The sequence below is a fragment of the Branchiostoma belcheri genome, unplaced genomic scaffold (genome assembly GCF_001625305.1).
Source record: "Branchiostoma belcheri isolate BF01 breed outbred unplaced genomic scaffold, Haploidv18h27 scaffold9, whole genome shotgun sequence".
Classification (NCBI taxonomy): domain Eukaryota; kingdom Metazoa; phylum Chordata; class Leptocardii; order Amphioxiformes; family Branchiostomatidae; genus Branchiostoma; species Branchiostoma belcheri.
The window spans coordinates 949,800-955,838 of NW_017804575.1; the positions used below are offsets into that span (position 1 = coordinate 949,800).

General features: G+C 44.0%; 1 pseudogene; it reads left to right on the plus strand.

Annotated features, from left to right (window-relative positions):
• The first annotated feature begins 625 nt into the window (after nt 1-625).
• LOC109487898 lies at nt 626-2,871 on the plus strand (annotated as a pseudogene).
• Nucleotides 2,872-6,039: the final 3,168 nt, after the last annotated feature.

The window sequence follows — 6,039 nt, forward strand, 5'->3', positions numbered from 1 at the left end:
TTGGGGACGGGCCAGGGGAGGTGTGCGGGCGTGCCTGATACCGTCCGTGTGGTCACTTCGAGACATTTTTGTTGAGTCTTCAACGCGCACTTCTCCGAGTCGTGTTACGTTCAACCGACGGCCAGGGACAAAGACGCGACTATCCCGGCACCAGAGACACAGTCTACCGACTGTTTGTATGACTTACACAGGAGTCAATTGATCTGAAGAGTGTGGAGGCGGGGTAAACGCGTGCGACCGAATGTCTGTCCTGACCATTTAGCCTCAGCGCACTGCCGGGGCTGGCACAAAAACTTTTCACTCTCGCCTGGACGTGCATAGGACAGGATTCTAAGTTTAAGTCCTCGGTTCACGAGTTTCCATCAATCAACTCCGAGCGTTTCAACGTCAACACCCCGCCGTGCTGGGTACGGGATTGATTTTTCTCTGGCTGTCCTGGAACGAGGTGCTGACTGTGTTTATGTCGTCTGATTTGGACTTCCTTCGTCGTTCAGCTTATCTCTGAGACACAAGTTTCCTCCTCGCGTGTGGTTTTACGTTTCACGGCCACCTTGAACGGAAAGACAGCCTGTAGACACTTCGGACTCTCGGTTGACATAAAGTTGATAAACTTCAACTCCAAGGTTTGTGACTCCTTTTTCAAGTTCAACACTCAGTGAAGTTTCCGTTTTGTATACATTTCGTATCAAGTTTTTGGCGCCAAGAGGCATTCTCCAACTTTCGCGCGGTGTATCTTTTGACGTTTTGAGTTTTATCTGATTTTGTGCACGAAACTTCACAGCCTTTAAACGTTATTAGTAAATCCCTGTCGTCCCGTGGGAGTGCTCAAGTCTTTAGCACGGACACTGGTCTTTATTTGGGTAACCTGTAGACCCCGTTAACGAGTGTAAGAACCCTGAATCACCAATTGTATCACAGCGGGGACATCATGGGCCGTGTGGGTATGATTTCAGTTTAATAGGAAGTCTTTCACAACTGGAAGGCACTGAGAGACGATACAATCTTATCAGGACGGGAGGTAACGAATGAGGAGTGAAAACGGCTGCAAGGAATAGTACCCAACCCAGATTTAACTGTGGCTTCGCGTGTCGGAGGAATTTAGAAGTTCGACTCAAATCTGGAGCTGCTTTTCCAACTTAAGCTGTTTTGTAAGTTAAGTTGTGTGGTGAAAGACTGTTATTGTCGCCGGGACAGTCAGGACTATTGGAATACATTCCGAACTTCTACAAGACTGTCAGTTGTGAGTGTTAGCACGTTTGGTATCCATAGTAACGACGTGTCCGGACATGTAAGACTCAATCTCATTAGAATTGTAATTTCTTTGTGAAGGTTACCCCACCAGTGACGTCGGCTGGAGTCCGGACTTGAAGATTTAATTTTCGTATCGACACTGAGACAGACAGAAGTAGAAAGCCACCATGCAGGTGTTTCGTACGTCCCTCCTTTTCGCCACGGGTCTGACCGGGCTCCTCGGTCTGCTACGCCCGACGGTCTCCGACGAGATCCGAACAGCGGGACGTTTTTGAGGACAAGCGGTGCATCTGCACCTTCATCCCGCCGTACGTCGCCGCGGACTCCCCGCGGTCCAACTCCGTGCAGTGCCCCGCCGGAGGCACGGAGGACGTCCCGTTCCTGAAACGGGAAATGGAATTCCTGCAGGAGCATCACCTCGCCAACCGCAAGCAGCTGAACTTCCAGACGGAGCGCCTGCAGAACGTGTCCGCGCACATCTGGCGGCTGGAGGAGCGGTACCGGGAGAGGCTGGGCCAGCAGAGAACCTGGGAGGTGAGACTTCTCTCCCTTATCGAAGAAAACAAACAACTGCGTGGCGCCGTCTTTCAGCAAGACGAAAATCTGAAGCTCGTGACTTCCCGACTGGAATCTATGACCAGGGAATTGACGTATTTGCGGGATTTGAACTGGAGAATCCAGTTTCGGGTCCAGGAACAATCCTTGAAGAACAAGATGTACCGCCAGTCGGTGGATGAGATACGGAAGCGACTATTCGCGGCAGAGGGGGACGTGGGGGAATTCCTGTGGGCTCTGACGAGAGTGTTGGCCACCATGCCGCTGTCAGCGCGCCAAAAGTTGCACGAGATGGTGGCATTGGTGCAGACGACACCGACTGAGGAACCCGAAAAGGCGGGAAAACCGAACGAGGCCTGGGAGCCCATCCCGACCGACGCTTCAGGCTCATCAGTTGACGAACTGGAGTTCGTGGCTACACCTAAGCCACGGAGGCGCTCCGTGAAGAAAATGCCTGGCACGTAGGTTTTTTTTTACTTAGGGCTATTCCATGCACTAAAATCGGAGAACACCGATGAACTCATTTTCTCACTTTGTATCAAAATGGACTATCCCTTTCGAACGAATGTACAGATACACAAACTGTAAGTTTCACGTTACTATGTATCATGATGTAGGTATACGATGTGTAATGTAGCCATTATAGCAAGGGCAATATCAGTACAGTATGGATTTTCCATGCGCTTCCCTAGTTATGCTGTTTTCTTAACCCAACTCTTGTGCGATTGTCTGACGACATCTGAGGAAAATCAAGCCCCGTTTGTTCAGCGCCAGAATTTACAGTTGGCTCAAGTTCGTCCACAAATTCTAAATCCCCTGCTGACCAAAAAGTTCACGTCTGTTTATTGTTCTCCCTTCGGGTTTCAAACCGTAAGAATCACAACGTTGTGGTGGGTACAAAAACCCTGGGGACTGCGGGGGAGACACAATCCTTTATACAAACATAACCTAGATGTGAAATGTTAGACAGTTTGTGGCTGTAGCATAAAGTGTAGGGCTAAACTAAGGCCGTGTTGATTTGATTATATGGATGACATCCTCTGGGAACCCCAAAACTGATGCGAGCGTGCGAATAAAAAAATGTTTGGCCAAAATAAAGTTGCTTTCATTATGAAATCTACGTGGTTTTGAAGTTGAACAAATGACACAGAGTGTGGTTTGGCGAATAATCTAGTCTTCAAATTCATTTCATTTTCGTCTTTTTCGTTTGGCAATCTACGACATTGGTATCGTTTTCCAATGTTTTTTTTTTCAACTTACGGTATATATTTATTATTTTTTGCAACCTTTATTGTACGATTTACAGTATGGTTGAAAACATTTTTTTGAAACGGCCGAAAATTCATGTGCGCGCGGATGTCATCCATATAATCAAATCAACATGGCCTAAAGCACTAGTGGTTGCCTCGTTACTGGTGGTGTCCTGTGTTTAGAAAAGTGTGTCATGATCAGGTTTTCTTGCTTTTTTGTTATCCTTTAACATATGAATTATGATATTTTGCGATTTATTTCATTCTAGCGTAAGAATAAAAGTTACTGTATTGACCTTTGTCCAAATATCAAATTGACCGTTCAACTGAGATTGTCAAGACAAATATACACATGTGTATACAGTACCATTACACATGTAATCGTTGGTGTATGAAGATATCGTACAAACCCAGTACGTCTCTGTCACAATTTTTGCATTGGTATCTGTTGTAGCTAGATTCAGGCGTTAAAAGTACATGTAGGCTACTTAAACGTGCACTTCTCAATACGTAACAGTTGTTGCATTTGATCATGACCTCTAGATAGAATTCATTCCTTTCAAACCCATTTAAGTAAAACTACATAATATAATACTACAATAATATTTGACAGCTCACGCAAAAATACCCATCTACTGCCCCCTCCCCCCTCTGAGCTTTACACTGATAGGAACCACATATTACATGTTGTGACTGCTTAGTGCCACATTGTCCTGAATTTGAAGGGCTATTTTTGGTACCGTATAACTAAAACTTCTACTCTCTGAGTTAGACTTCTGTCATATGGTTTCCATGTAGATAAAAATCAGACGACACGAACCTATTGTGAGGAAAATCAGGCGATGTCGAGTGTATTACAAGTGTCTAAAACTGCCTTCGTATCACAGTGTCACCAAGAACAACTTTCTGAGTCAGATTCTCAAGGTTTTCCTGTAGATAAGAATCAGACGACACGTGCACGAACCTATTGTGAGGAAAATCAGGCGATGTCGAGTCTATTACAAGTGTTTAAAACTGCCTTCGTATCACAGTGTCACCAAAAACAACTTTCTGAGTCAGATTCTCTCAAGGTTTTCATGTACTACATATATGGATAAGAATCAGACGACACGAAGCTATTGTGAGGAAAATCAGACGATGTGGAGTCTATTACAAGTGTTTAAAACTGCCCTCGTATCACAGTGTCACCAAAAACAACTTTCTGCGTCAGATTTTCTCAAGGTTTTCATGTACTACATATATGGATAAGAATCAGACGACACGAAGCTATTGTGAGGAAAATCAGACGATGTGGAGTCTATTACAAGTGTTTAAAACTGCCTTCGTATCACAGTGTCACAAAAAACAACTTTCTGAGTCAGATTTTTTAAAGGTTTCCATGTAGATAAGAATCAGACGACACGAACCTATTGTGAGGAAAATCAGGCGATGTCGATTCTATTACAAGTGTGTAAAACTGCCTTCGTATCAGTGTCACCAAAAATAACTTTCTGAGTCAGATTTTCTCAAGGTTTTCATGTAGATAAGAATCAGACGACACGAACCTATTGTGAGGAAAATCGGGCGCTGTTGATTCTATTACAAGTGTTTAAAACTGCCTTTGTCACAGTGTCACCAAAAACAACTTTCTGAGTCAGATTCAGCTTTCCCGTAGATAAGAATCAGACGATGTGGAGCACATTGTCAAGAAAGCAGACGATGCAGAATCTATTCTGAGTGTTTGAAAACCGCCCTGTTGTCAGGGTCCGTGCATTTGCTGATGTAGGTGGCGGGAGACGGCCTGTTTTTTCCCCGGTTTCCTGTATAGACGCTACATAAGCGGCGAGATCTTGCTATCGGCAGGTTTAAATCTGCGATGGTTAACCGGGGACTCGTGAAAGATAGCGGATCGTGACGGCTTGATAGGCGGGAATACACCGGGGAAGGTTCAGCTATTTTCTCGGTATACTATCATTGCCAGACCATCCTCCGGCCGTTTCAATATCCGATCTTTACACTAAGCCAAAATTTCAAGGTATATCTTTGGCTTATTTGCTCAGGACGAAATGTAGCGAAAAAGCAGCACGATATGAAATCCAATGAAGGAATTTACTAGGATGTAACACAAAATTCAAATGAAAAACGAACAAATTGTACTAATATATACTATGATATCATATAATATCAATATTGTAGTGCAAAGGCTGTGGAAGACGACATACACTTTATCTCAAACTGTTCCTTTCATAGCAACGCTCGAAATGAGTTAACTATTCAAACTTCTACAATTTATTCCAACTTTACTAAACTTACAGACAAAGAAAAAAACATTCTTCTTTTAACTTCCCAAAACCCACGAATTTTGGAAAAGGTGGGACATTACGTCTTCCATGGTCTAAAAAGGAGAAGTCAAACAACTTAGATATAGTCTTAGACATAGCTATAGCACTAGACAACTACCTTTCATCATGTAGATTTTAGTTATTTTATACTCTGTTACATTGTCCTTTTATGTTTGTAATTTGCAATTAGCCTCCGGGCACGAATTTGCAATAAACTTCTTTGATATCATATTCAAGAGAAAATTGAAAGTTTAATTTCCCCCATGTACAATAAGCAACCATGTGGTCACATGTAACCTACACTCCTGCCTGTCGTCTGCGCGCTCGTGCGTTTCTGTTGTCCAATTCATCAATCCAAGAAAACACGATATATACAGATTCCAATCCACATACCTTGTCAGTTTCGCTCTAAGTGGTCCAGAAAAACCACCTGTCCTTTTCACTCTTCCACTTCCTCCCACTTCCTTATCAAACGGATCTTCCCTAAGGCTGCACTACTGTAGAAGGTCCTGTGGGATGAGGTCTTACTTTCACTCCCAGAACGTCTTAAAGAAAGCCACGAAGTCACCTTGACCCCGTCCCAAGTTACCCGTGTTATTAAAGCCTAGTCACCCCTTGGTTACGGTTCACGTGCGTGTGGTGCAACATTGTCAGAAACAGAC